This window comes from Lepidochelys olivacea (genome assembly GCF_965140295.1).
Source record: "Lepidochelys olivacea isolate rLepOli2 genome assembly, chromosome: 1".
Taxonomy (NCBI): Eukaryota; Metazoa; Chordata; order Testudines; family Cheloniidae; genus Lepidochelys; species Lepidochelys olivacea.
This window is the reverse complement of record NC_140411.1, coordinates 28789943-28804423: the sequence shown is the minus strand read 5'-3', so window position 1 is coordinate 28804423 and position 14481 is coordinate 28789943. Positions and strand designations below refer to the sequence as shown.

At 46.7% G+C, this 14481-nt stretch overlaps 1 protein-coding gene across 2 annotated transcripts in view; it reads left to right on the top strand.

The window, feature by feature from the left end:
- Positions 1 to 2211: 2211 nt before the first annotated feature.
- The window catches only part of SMCO4 (single-pass membrane protein with coiled-coil domains 4), a 50240-nt gene continuing 37970 nt past the window's right edge, over positions 2212 to 14481 (top strand). The window contains exon 1 of one of the 2 annotated variants that reach the window (XM_084629580.1): positions 2212 to 2232. The gene's annotated coding sequence lies outside the window, so the exon portion shown is untranslated. Of the gene's footprint in view, positions 2233 to 9015; positions 9593 to 14481 lie in introns of those variants that run through there. The other variant, XM_084629578.1, reaches the window with a different exon arrangement.

The window sequence follows — 14481 nt, the reverse complement described above, 5'->3', positions numbered from 1 at the left end:
TTTCCTTAATCTATGAAGCGCTGGGTCATTCTTTAGCTCTGCCCTTATGGAATGGCCTTCGTGAAAAGGTGGCTCTTCCATTGCTCTCTGAACATTGTTAGTCTGGGATTCATGCCCTGTGATAATAAGTTCCACAATCTGGGGCTTCTTTCGGGAGCTGGAGGCACAGCATTCTCAAAAGTTTCACTCTGGGCTTCAGCATCCCTGATGAATGCTGCTGTTTCAGGGTACTGCAGATGGAGACATGGTCTCTAGTCTATGCAGAGAGTTATAGATTAGGACCCAGGATCTTGTATCTAGTATTGAATGGGGAGCCAAAGGAGTGTACAGAAGACTGGTGTTCTTGCCCACTTTTCTTGTTCAAAAGGCAGGCTGCTGCGTGTAGAACAACTGGGAGTCTCTGGGAAGCCTTTTCCTTCAGCCCCAGGTCGACTGAGTTGCAACAATCCAACCTGGAATTAATGATTGTGGGGAGGACTTTCTCTGGGAGAAAAGATGTCTGACCTCCTGGCTGGCCAAAAGCAGAAGTTGACATCTGTCACCTCTGTCCCCTACTTTGAGTGTTCAGGAGTCCAACCTCACCCAGAGAATACAGGCTACCTGGATAACTGCTGGCTAAACACAGTCACCAGATGGTGAGGTCAATGTCCTGGCTAGCTACTGGCATTTCCTGCTGGCATTGGCTCAGCTTGAGACAGCTGATTTTCATACATGCAGCTATGCTTCTCTCTTTCAGGCACTCACACATCTGTGTGAAAGCTGTGACTGAGGAGGAGACACAGATGGGTGCTGTCAGCATACAGGGAACATTGAGGGCTGTAGCATCATTATCTCTTCAAGAAGCCAATAAAATGACAGGAGACAGGAGAGATGCTCATGGGAATGCTAATCATAAGGCCGTTGTGTAAGAGGAGCGGAAGGCTAATACCCCTCTGGACTCTGTCCAACAGGACTGTGTAAAGCCATCCTAGTGCTGCTCCTTCCACCAGAAATTTTGGGCAGAGGCTCTGGCCTCCTTACTGCTTCTTTCTGGCAGCCAGACAGTTTTTTAATCTTTACTTTTCACCCTCCACGAGGGGTCCATCTTCCCTGCAGAGCTAGCCCAGGCGACAGCCTGCTGTTGTCCCTAACCCCCCACTTTTCAATCACACAGAAAAACCTCTAACCCAGGCCTGAGGGTGCTTGAAGCCCAGGCTCACAGGCACAGCTGAGGTATAGGGTTGAGCTCCGGTTTTGCTTCAGCCCAGGCTGGCAAATTGCTTACTTTGCAGAGCAAATGAAGGCTAAATCAACCTCAGGAGCCATTACTCCTCCAGTCCTATCCCCAAATTCCATATGGGCTGCACTTTCTTGTCTAACTCCTCCCTGGGTCTGCGCTGCGTTTTAATCCCACGTTTGCCTGCTCCATTTCTGCTGCCCTTCCACGGCATTTGAACAGAGATGTTGTCCAAGAAATCCTTTTCCTGTGTTGCTTGTTGGCCAAAAGCTGACTCCAGCCTGCACATACTTTATATATAACTGTATATAAATCAGTTCTCTGGCTTTTCAAGGGGCCAGTGTAGGCAGACTACCTGCCATTCCTGCCAGGTGTTCTATGTTGGACAATAGTACCTGGTGGTGACCTTGGTTTAGTTCAGAACTACAAAGTTTTGCTGGCATAGTGGTGTTGGCTAGGAGTGTGAAAAATCACACCCTCTAGCTGATATCACTATGCTGGCAAAACCCCCAATATAGATGCAACTATGCCAACAGAAGTCTGTGGCTGGCTTAACTAATGTCATTCAGGGACTTCTCCTGTTGGCTTATGCTATGTTCTCTACGCGGGGGCTCTGTAGTGTAGGCCTGTCCATTGTGTCTTAGGCAGTTGGTGACCCAGGGGTCATTTCCAGTCCTATTTCCTACATTCCTATGAACAGTCCACCACTATAAGCATGGACACAGGAGGAATGTAATTACCTTAATTGATTGGGAAAATTCCTCCAAGCAAGGAACAACTCAGCAGGAAGAAAAAATACTGCAGCTGCAAGGTCTTTTCCTCAAAGATTAACAAGGAAGTTAAAGTGACTTAATTAGTACCTCCCAGCTTGGCATTCATCCCAGTTCTAAAACACTGGGTGTGGAGCCCTACTTGCTTATCTTCCCCTTCTCTTTCACAAGCAGCTGTCCAACAGCCTTTCCCCATAGCACTTATTTACGTGGAGAAGAAAGAGGAGCAGACCCAGTCACATGCTGGTAATATTTTTTGTTGTTGATGGGGTTTGGTTTTGTTTTTTGGTGGATGCTATTAATATTGAGTTATTGGTTCACTGGAGATACTGTACTGTTTTGTTAAAATAAAAATGCTTTAAAAGTCTTTGAGTTATGTTAGCATACAAAATCATCTACAAATTATAAGCAATTTTTAAGTAGGGTTTTTTTCATAACTCCAGATTGCCTGAGCAGACTTTTTTCCAGATTTTTGAATAAAATAGTAAAGATAATAATAATTCTTCCTGTCATTAGGTTTTGTATATGAAACCAAAAGAGGTTTTTACTGAGAAGTGACGTAATTTTTAAAGAGTATTATAACACAAATATCAATATCTTAAAATTTCAGCCAAATCTTTTGACTTACTATACTGAATTGCTGACTACAATCAATATCCCAAACTGCCCTATTTCTCTTGAACAAAATGTATAGCACATGCCCTGCATTCAGAGGAAAACAGGTAAATAAATCAATAACCAAACCAAAATTTTCTTAATCATATTTATGATGGACAGGAGCAGATGGGGAAAATCCCATTTACCCTCATATAATCATTGTTATGAATAATTAGACATGATCCTGTTTATTACATCACTGACAATGTCCTGGTATTACATCATTTTGTTGACATAAAATCTATGTAAATTACAGCCAAATGTTGAAGTTATAAAGGTTAGAATAACTGTTCATCATATATCAGCCAGTATTAGACAGATTTATCTATGTAAAGTTTTGAGATAGCCTATTGTGGTATTTCAGCACAAATACACAATAAAAGTTAATAAATAATCAACTAATTATGCATTTAAAAGTCCAAAAATATTACAGAAACATATCCTCTGACTTCTTTAGCACTTCTGATCTTTGACCTACACTGATATTCCATTGGGAAGAGTGTGCAGGAGTTACAGCAAAAGACAGGAAGCTAGGATTTCTGCATTCTTTTCCCAGTTCTGCTACTGACTTGCTGTGTAATGTTGGTCAAGTTGCTTACCTTTCTGTACTTAATTTTACCCATCTATTAAATAGGTATGATAATATTTACAGATATGTTATGAGAATTAATTAATGATATGTTTGAAGCACTTTGAGATCCTTTGGTGAAAGACTGTAGCTATTATACAATCTGATGTGTGAAACCTGCAAAATTTTTGAAATTTTGTAGCACTGTCTTAAATTAGAGGTTTATAATAAATATTCAGACAGACCAGACTAGCAATTAAATAACAAAAAGCTTCATTAAGCTAAGTTTGCAAAGTGCAATTCAAGTAAAGATGTACCATTAAACATGTCCTTTAAAAACACAAATATTAAAAAGAATGAAAATCACAAACCTAGGGCCTATGAATAGTTCTGACACAAACATAGATTCTTAGGTCATGGTCCCAGACAATTACACAGAAAATTCTCAGTGACCAGCATTCATACAACCTTTACGCTGTGGCTGTTGTATTTTATTCACATAACTTTCTCTCACAATTGTACATAAATATATAAAATCCTTAATCCCATTCATATAAAGGTTGTACAAAGTCTGACCTTTAATAAATAATTCACAGAATCAAAAATAGAAAGAAAGATTTACCCATTCAATTTAATGTCAGACATACTGGGCCACATTCATCCCTTAGGTAACTCCACTGAAGCTACACTGGGAATGAATTTGGAACACTGTAATTATAATCTGTCCTTCAGTGCCAGTTTCAGCTTGTGATCCCTTCTGTCCATCTCCCATGGCTGTGCAGGTGAAAGTTAAATATTTAATGGTACTTTTAAAAGATTATGGGTAAGCTGGTGTTCGGTCCCGCAGAGTCTAATGTCCCAAGATATGTGTTTGGGAAGTAGAATGGCTACTCCATTTGTACACACAACCACTGCACTACCCCATATAACATTACTTCATAAGCACCTTGAGATACCCCTAGTATGAAAGGTGTTTTAAGCCTGTTGCGAAAAATCTATTGACACAGTGCAGCCAAGAGGATCTGAGCACCGTCATTGCCAGGAGGCGTTGGAGGTGGATGTGCTTCGGATGGAAACAGATTCCATTACCAGAGTAGCAATAAGATGGACACCTGAAGGCAAGCAAAAACGAGGCCGCCCAAAAACAACATGGCGAAGAGCTGTGGAAGCCGAGCTGAAAAACCTGGGGCACAGCTGGGGAACCATTGAAAGACTTGCCAGAAACAGACAGCCGTGGAGAAGTTTCGTCACTGCCCTAAACGCCAGAGGCGTAATAGGAAACATGATGATGATGATGATGATGATGAAAAATCCACACCCCCAAGAGACCTAGTTACGCTGACCTAACTCCCAGCGTAGACAGCACTAGGTCAACAGAAGAATTCTTCTGTTGATTTAGCTACTGCCTCTCGGGGCAGTGGATTAACTACGCCAATGGGAGAACCCCTCCTGTCAGTGTAGGTAGAGTCTACACTGAAGCACGACAGCAGTACAGCTGTGTCACTGTAGCATTTCAAGTGTAGACAAGCCCTTAGAAAATACAGTTTTATTTCTTCTCTGCTCTATCCCCAAGCAGCTTAGTGTGACTTGACCATCAGCAATAGTATTTCTTTGCATCCTGAAAGTCAGATTCTAATCTCAAAGGAGCAGTGTGGCTGGAGATTAGAAATTTGCTCACAACTGGAAAGAACTGAGGTTCTCTACAGAAATGAAAAATGTGGACTATGAGTTAATACCTGTGTGATGTTTTGGGGGATCACCCAGACCCGTATGGGGGCTCTGTCACCACCTGCCTTATAACTTTGGGTGCATGTGTAATGGGGTGACAGACTCCAGTCGTCGGCAGGCAGAATCAAACCTGTGACCTCTGGAGCTAAATGCATGAGCCTCTACTGTATGAGCTAAAAGCCATACACCCCTTAACTAAGGCTGTAGCAGACTCATTAATTTCTAAGTGGTCTCTGTGCCACTAGAGGGGACAGAGCACCACACTCAGGAGGAGTGTGGGTTACAGATGGGCAGCAGGGATAATAGGCCAGGGGAGGCTCCACCGCTGCTGCTGGACCCCTGGTTGCGGGATTTTGGGGGGAAGTTTTTGCTTTATTGTGCCCCATGTAGGTTCCAGGGTGGATGAGGAAGCAGTATGTGCTATTCAGCTTCCTGGGTTCATGGGTAATGTCCCTAAACTCCAGAGAGATTACCAATGAACCCAGGCAGCTGAGTAGACAATACCACCTCCTAAACCACCCCGGAACCTGCATGGGGCATCTGAAAAGCTTCTTCAGACAATAGTGGAGGGGAGGGGGCCTCAGGGCTCCAGCTGGGGGGAGATGAGGGGAGCGTGCAGGCAGAAGGGGTAGAGCTGGGGCCTGGCCTCCCCTAAGGGGGGGCTCCACCTGCTGTTCATGTTTGGGTGACTTAATGATATGCTGACATGGCTCAGAGCTCTAACACCAGTAGCCAGCCAACAAGTAAAAAGGTCTCACCCAGGCTTCCGCCAGCCTAGTTACTCTTTGTAGGGTAACTCCAATAGCCCTTCCGGTGCCGAGTCTCCCCAGATCCGTCTACCCTGAGTTCTTAAGTATCAGACACTTGGACTTTTCCCCTTTGGTTGGTCACTTTTGAAGGTGTGAAAACTGCCCCCTCAGTTATCAGTTCACTTTGGCACACACACACTGCACAGTTTGCACACCAGAGACCTGCTTGGGATAAAAATAAAAATAAATATCACAGATTCAAAGAAGGAATAGCAAAGGAAAGAAAACACATACAAGTTACAGAGAAACTAAACATAAAGACACAACTTCAGGCTTTACTCTCATATATTAGTTAAATTCCCTTTTCTAATACCGGTTACCTGTTGCCCCTGAACCTTTTCCCAGAATGCCCCTAGCCCTAAGGGTGGGATCCAGCAATCACAGACCTTCTCCCCTCTTCCCCCGCATCAGATCTGGATACTTTTCCATTAGTTCTGGATACTTTTCACTTCAAACTCCTTCCCTTTTAACAGGGTTTGCAGGTTTTCTTTTATCTTTCTCTTGGACTGTGGTAATTCCTGGTTATTCAGAGCAGGGGGAGCAGAGTGGGGCAAGTCCCTCTTGACACAATAGCTGGTGCGTTTCAGTGTCTTCCCATTAACTGTTATGGTCCATCATTTGTCTTTTCCATGGGTTGTACCATGGATTGTTACCTGCATCTGGTTTTGTGTAAACATGTGGCTTGGGAGGAACCCCTCCAGTCCCTGCTGTGAGGTGTATTTGAAATGGTAATACTGGTCTGGAGCATAGTATTCTATATACATAAATGCATAGATTCATAACTACAGTCTGTATACATATCTCATGATGACCATCAAGTTCAGAACGTTACAAATTTTCATAAAAGGCCTTACTTGAGTAAAAGGCCTTACTTGATATTTTTATATGCACCGTTCCCCCTTTTGTGTGTCTGGACCCTGATTGTCACAACTCATGCTGCTCTAATATTCCTCAATTAGGAAACAGATGCTAAGGTGCCTGCCATAAATATTCACCCAGGAAACTATTCTCAAAATGTGAGATGGATCTGGGAGAGCTTTGCAGCTACTATTACTGTGAAACAAGGGGGGGTGGAAATTCTTGTCATTCAGGATTTCTGTGTAAATCTCTCGGCCAAGCTTTCTTGGTCTTTAGAGCCTGGCCCCAGTGATGGTCATTGACTAGATAGGGCCTGAACCTCTTGTTTTACATTATTTATTATCCTAAAAAGTGGCTTTCTGGGATTTTCTGTTTTCTACTAGCCACAACCATTGACTCCCTCAAGCACCCAGCTGGGCTGCTGAAACTAACTTGAGGGTACGTCTACACTTAAAATGCCACAATAGCACAGCTGCAGCCCTGAAGCTGCGTCACTGCAGCACTTCAGGGTAGACACTCACTTCATGATGGGTGAGGTTCTCCCCTCGCTGTAGTTAATCTACCTCCTAGAGAGATGGCAGCGAGGTCAGCAGAAGAATTCTTCCATTGACCTAGCGCTGACTATGCCAGGGGTTAGGTCCCGTTGGGATAGCTATGTCTCTCAGGGGTGTGGATTTTTCACACCCCTGAGAGACACAGTTATGCTGATGTAAATTTTCAGTGTAGACCAGCTCTGAGATTTGCCCATAGTGATTCCTCCAAGCCCTGGGGTATTGGAGGCACTGGTACTGCACCGAGGACAGGAAGACTGTTCATGCTTCTAGCCTCCTTGTTCCCTGTTGGTGCATAGCCAGTTCTGAGCCATTGCAGTGGAGGCAGTAGCAGCCTTACTGACATGGAGGTGAGAGGGTCAACTGTTGCGGTTCAGTGATGAGACAGAACACAGCTTTATGCAAGCAAACAGGCTGGTCAGCGGAGATGGGCTGTTCTGCCCCCCCTGCCTTCCACCTTCTCCTTTTATTATATTTCTCCCCCTAAGCATTACACACTGCTACACAAAGGAATGTATGACGTTGATTCATATGCTTAGTTACCATCCTCTATCTACTACAATCCTGGTTCTCAGGCCTTGAGCCCAGGCTAAAGAAACCTCCCACAGTTGCTGTCCAAACAATCAAGTTCTCAGGGTTCATATCTAGCCCTTGTCCTTGGATAGAGCAATGTGTGCATTGCTCCTAGGAAACAGTCAGGGTGTGCCCCGCCTGCTTCCAGGTGGAATAGCTAGACATTAACCCTTCAGTCAACGTTAAGCCCTATCCATGCCCTATGTTCCCCCTTCAGCCTCTGTTTTCCTGGGGAGATTTGTAGGTCCCTTTCCAGTTTTACTTTGGGCCAATCATTCCACAACTGGATCAACCTCCTCCATCCCAATGGCACATGTCAAGGTAAAGACTATGATAACTGATTATACTCTTAACATTCTCCCGTTTCATTAATAAAACACTGCATACAAAAAACAAATTAAAATAATGTTTTTAGGTTGCATGTCAAGCACTGAAAAGAAGGAAATAGCAGCTTTAGGGTTGCCCATGCAACCTGAATCCTTCCCTCTTGTGTATCCAGCCTGTAGTACTGCGTGTGGCAGGGGGCCTGTAGAAAAATTAGTATGTGATCACATAATTAAAAACTGCATCATATTGCAGTGGTTCTCAACCAGGGGCCACCTGGGGGGCCGCCAAGCATGGCCAGCACTAGACTCGCTGGGGTCCGGGGCAGAAAGCTGAAGCTCCACTCCATGGGGCTGAAGCCCACGGCCTTGAGCCCCGCCACCTGGGGCTGAGGCCGAAGCCTGTGCAATGTAGCTTCACAGGGGCCCCAGGCAAATGCTCCCCCGTAATGTGGGCTGTGACTTTTATATAGAGAAAACCAGTTGTTGTGGCACAGTTGTTGTGGAGTTTTTATAGCATGTTGCTGGGAGGGGAGAAGGGGGAGGGCTCAGAAAGAAAAAGGTTGAGAACCAGTCATACTGCCCAAGGGGGCTGGAGTGAGGTTGAACCTGTTCAAGTGCTTGACTTAACAACCTAAATCATGTTCTGTCTCCAGGGCCGGTGTCCTTTGCTGCAGAATTTAGGTTAAGAGTCCCTTGGAGTGCAAAGATCTACATCACCTAACTGGCTTGGGACCAGACTACCTGAGAGATGGCCCCTCCCCCTGTGCAATATTGCCACAGTTCAATTCCCTCCCTTGAAACAGGAGGGAGGTGCAGGCAGGGCATTTTCTGTGAAAGTCTTTCAGCTTCGGGAAATTCCCTCTCCCCTGGGCCTAGCAGTGCCTGGGTTTGCTAAGCAACTTCCTAGACATGTTGTAAAACTCATCTTATATCGCATGCGTTTGGGGAAGGGCAGGGGCTGAATTTCTTTGCAGGGTTTGGAGCTGGAGGGCGCGTGTTTGTGTGACCACAATCTAAAGGAATAAGAGTGGATGCTGAAACGGACCGTGTCCCCTGAGAGCAGCCTCCAGGGTGCCGCTCTGTCCTGTGGACGGAGCCTGTTGGCGGTTTCCCTGAGCCTGCCAAGCCCGGCTTCGGGCTCCCACGCTCGGGAGGAGTCCGCAGGGGCAGCCGGGCCGGGCAGTGGCGCAGGGCAGGGCAGGGCCGGGCCGGGCCGGGCCGGGCCGAGGCAGGATCGGGGAGGGCAGGCTGGAGGCCGGGGCAGCGGGTCCAGCCTGTGTTCAGCAGAGGGCGCCCCGCGTTCCGCTGGAGCGGAGCCGGGAGGAGCCTCCTGCGCCGCTCGCCTCGGCGCGGCCGGTTCCCCGCTGGTGCTGCCACGTCCTCTGGGCTGAGCCGGGACTCGGGCGCGGCGCGGCAGCCGGAGCCCCACGTGGGCGGGGAGCCGGGCGGGACGGGGGAAGCTGCTGCTGCTGGTGCCCGGCGCTGGGAAGTTGGAGGCGGCAGAGCCCGGACCCCTGGCGGCAAAGACAACTCCAAGTAAGGACCCGCGCCAGCCCCCCACGGCTGCACGGGGCGCTGCGGACAAAAGGGGCCGAGGAGGGCGGGCGCGGGGGGGGGTGTGTGTGTGTGGTTAGGGCTGGGGCCGAGGAGGGAGAGGGGCAGGGAGGGAGTTTGGGGCTGCAGGGAAGGGAGATGAGAGTCCCGGATCAGGGCTTTGAGAGGCATGGGGGGGGGGCATGGCTGCTGGGGCTGCGGCGGGCACCAGGGAGTTACCGAGGGGGTGTCCGGGCAGGTCGCCGTGCAGACGGAGGGGAACATGGGGGTGCCCAGATCAGGGCTGGGTGTGGAGCCGCAGGGAGCAGGTGCTTTGGTGTGACTGGGGAGACTCCCGACGTGGGGCTGCCAGACAGCTGTTCTCCTGCCTACGCTACGTGGATTTAACTCCCGGTGTGGAGTCATGCAGGCCAACTTCCTGGGGACTTTGCCGCTGCTGCCAGAGCCCCCTCCCAAGAGCCTGGTGGTTGGATTTACAACCAAACTGAAACCAAAAGGAAATCGGTTCCAAAGGGAGTCCGATGCTTTGGGGGAATATTTCTTCATGTCCCCGGGCACGTTACAATGTTTTACTGGTGCCTGGGGACGGACCTGGATACTCTAAGCGCTCTTACCCGGTAGGGAAGGATAGTTGTGGTTCAAACAGCTACATTTTTTTTTAAAAAAAGCACATAGGCATGTAATAATCTTAGCAGAGAGCTAGTCTGGGGGGGGGCGTTGGTAGTTGTAAAAGTAAATTTAGCTTGGCCGTAGGAAATCTGAGTAAGAAGAGGAGCCTCTAAGTGACAGTCCAGAACTGCTGGCTAACATTTCAGTCCTTTCTGAATAGTGAAGAGTAAAGGCTGTTTTATTATTAATTTAGAGTAATTAGCTCTATCTTGTTAATTCTTTCATTCTTGATTTATCCAGTGAAGATAACAGACCATGAGTCAAGGCGTTTAGCACTAATCATTAAAATGAAATTTCCGTGGACCGTATTTCACTAGAAATCACTGTTTTTGTTGCTGCCGGTTTCTGTGCTCACTGATTTGGGGTGGGGTTTTTTTGGTACTGTCAGTAATTTAAACCAATATCAATTATGCATTTCCTTTCATTATTCTAAGAAGAATTACAGTATTTGTTGCTGGTGACAAATCGTAGACTTCCCTTCGATGATTTTATTAAAGATTCAGTCACTCCCTTTGAAAATAGTTCTGAGACATTAATAGGAAATAATTAAATAAGAAATGTCTTCATTGTTGAATTTTTGGATTTAAGCTCCCCAAACTTGCAGTACAGTTGTAATTGAACAATGATTGAGACTTGCATTGAAATGGCATATTGAAAATCTTAGGAGAGGATTATAAAGAGACCCAGTAAACTGTAGGCTAATCCATTTTAAATTTAGGTAATGGGGCTTTGTCTAGTTTCTAGGCCTAATGTGTCAATTTGTAGGGGCAAGACATGAGTAGTGTTTTGAGGCAAGTTTAATTTATAGCTTTTTTTGTGTTTTGATTGTCAGTTACCTACAAGAAACTGTTGTTGTGTTTTATAAACCACTTAATTCTTAATGTTTCAAATCTTATATTGAAGAAAAAGAAAAAAAAACATCATTGTCAATGGAGATTTCCCTTTCTGTGGTCCCAGTTCTATTGTGAAGTCTGCACAAGACTCACTCCTACATCCATTTGGATTACATTGCAGCAGCAGGGCCTTAAGCATGTTTCCTGTCCTTTTTCTTATAAAACTCTCAAATCCCAGATGTGTGTTGCCAATTATTTTACTGTTGGCTTCTGCTACAAGTCTTGAGCTATTTAAAAAAAAAAAAGAAGTTGAAATGTGCTCAAGTGTCTTGTTGAGCTAGATCCTAACTGCATTTTAGGGGCCTACTTACAAGATATAACTATCTTGCGGTATAGCTTAGAACACAGTGTCTTTGAAATGTGTTTCTGAACTGTGCTAGGGCTATGGACTTTCAGGTAATATCTGCACTAGAGAACTGAATTATTGGTAATTGAACCAGTGATATTGCATCAGTGTAAGTACTAATTGCAGAGTGTGTCCCCCTAGGCCAGGGGTGGCCAACCTGTGGCTCCGGAGCCACATGCAGTCCTTCAGAAGTTAATATGCAGCTCCTTGGATAGGCACCGATTCCAGGGCTGGAGCTTCAGGCGCCAACTTTCCAATGTGCTGTGGAGTGCTCACTGCTCAATCCCTGACTCTGCCACAGGCCCAGCTCCCACTCCACCCCTTCCTGCGCCCTCCCCTGAGCCTGCTGTGCACCCCACCCATCCTCCTGCATGCCACAAAACAGCTGATCAGGAGGTGCGGGGAGGGAGGGGAAGGTGCTGATTGGCCGGGCTGCTGGTGGGTGGGAGGTGCTGGGAGCGGGTTGGGGCTGTTGACGTATTACTGTGGCTCTTTGGCAATGTACATTGGTAAATTCTGGCTGCTTCTCAGGCTGGCCACCCATGCCCTAGGCTTTAGAAGGACCTTCTGCAAAAGGAAAATTAGGGAACAGAGGTCAAATTCCCTTCATTCACTGGGAAACTTCAGTAATTACCTGGAGAAATTCCCATAGCAGTACCCATTTCCCAGGTATTTCGTCAACATGGAACACTCGGTGCTTACGTACCGCTCAGCAAGGAGGTGTTTGTTGAAGCATTTCAACAGTGAGTGCAAGGTGGTTGCAGTGAGGTGGTAGAGGGGATTCTGGCAGTTGAAGTGGAGATGCAGAGACTAAGATGAGCAGCTTTCCAACTATGTCAGGCAGTTATTGTGCATCTTCCACCAATGTCTGAATATATGTTTGTCTGTGTGCTATATCTGAGGATGATCTTTAGCAGGTAGAATGCTGTTTTGGGGCCTGGTCCATGACCACAGACTGGTGGGACTCAGTTGTTCTCAAGACCTGGGACCCACAGCTGTAGCTACATAACTGCAGCACCTTTGTATCTCTTTGTTTAGAACTACACTGCTGTGTTGAGGTAGTCAGTGAAGCAGGAGGAGTGGAGATTGTCCTATGAGAGCTGGCACCAGTTTGTGGCTGGGAAATGAACAGTGGTAACTACTGTTGTGGTGGTGATCACAACAACAGGTGGGATAGGCAGTGTAGTTATTTCCCCACTTGTGGCTTGTGTCAGTTTGCTAGGATAATATACCCAAGAATATTTTTCACACATTAAATAGGAAGACAGTGAAATGTGGTATGTGTAGGTAAGAGCAGCATGCTAATGAGGTGCCATGATCTGGCACATGGGAGGATAGATGCACTGTACTATAAATCCTTTGGCTGTGGTGCTTGAAATTTTACTTATTGCAATAACGTTGTAGTTTCTGAATTGCAGTTTGTGTTGCGTTCAATCCTCTTCTTCTTGCCATTTCACTGCTGGTCAAATGACATGACTTGACCAGCTGCAGTTCACACCAAATCGAGCACCTTGACTGGGAGTAGTGGTCAATGCTGCTAAGTGGGGTCTCCAGTTTCCCACCCTAGGGAGTTACAGAGAAACCAAACTGGCTGGGCTGGGGAGGGACTCGGTAGCTGCCCCTTGCATTGTGGAGGTGTGTGTGTGGAAGAGGGAACGGGAACAGGAACTGGCAGAGCAGAGGGAGAGGTGGATGTTCCTGCTCTCATAGGAGGCTGTATCTACCCTTTTACAGTGATGGCAGTGCTCATAAGAACCTGGAAAATTCTGCCAGGTCCAAGCCTGCAAAATCAGCCCTCGCTGGGACACTTGATAATGAAAAGCTACTTACCTGACCTAGACAGCACCTCCTCTCCTGATTCCCCTCCTGGAGTGAGTTGGGCTCGGTCTCTGCTGCCATGACTAAATCCCAGTTCTGCACACACAGCTCCTGGCCATGTCTCTGGCATCTCCTCTTCCAGTTTCTGTGGTCTGTGTGGCTCACTGAGCCAGTCGTCTCCTTGTCCCTCACCCTGCACAGCAAGATGTATCCATGTTGTCCAGTAGCATCTTGGGCTGCATGGCAGAGTGAGGTTCCAGATGCCTCCAAGAGACTCCCTAGTTTTCCAGACAAAGCCCTTGTGCACACATAAGATTCCAAGTCTGAATGCTGGTGCCTGGAGTTTATAGTGCTGGCTGCAGCAATAGGTGCTGGGGTGTGGCATTCCACTTGGCTCAAGTTTAACTTGCTTTTAAAATCACTTGCTCATTAAAGTATCTTACTCCCGCCTCTTCTTACGGCTCTTGTGAGGTGGAGATGGGAGTTCCACCATGACATCAGGAGAAAGGGCCGGTGGCCAAATCCCTGGTGGGGTCTCACAGTGAGACCGGAGACTGTCTCAGGCTGACACATGCATTTGGAGGAGGGAATGAAGCAACTGCATTGCCTTCTGACTCCCTGCTATGCATGCACAGGTCTCCACGACTACCGCAGGGTTAGCTGTTTTCATGGTAGCAGCTCTGAAAATATAGATGTGGGCTTTTTATTCAAACGTGGCATTTTTGAGCCTGTGAAACCCCCTAGGAATCTCCTTGAGTGCATTGTTTAGTGCCGATGTTCTCTGGCCCGGCAGCTGTGTTGTCTTTTTGCCTGAACTTTTCATTCAGTTCCCGATAAAGGTGAAAAATTCTCTTGCTTTCTGCACGTACGCAGAAGAGCTAAGGCAGCAGATGGGCTCTGTGACGATCCATGACTCTCATAGTTAACCCTGTTTGTGGGTAATAGTGAGGCCCTTTCAAATTAGTATGTCTGTACATGGGTATGAAAGTCTTGTCTAGAACAGGGAAATTTGTGCTGGTATAATGGCTTCAACATACTTGCCGTGTTGCGTCGGCCCAGTGTGTAGGCCCTCTACACAACAGCAGGCTCCTTTTTGTGCTGATGCAGTATGTCTAGGTTAGGGGTTTGCATTGGCACAATTACAT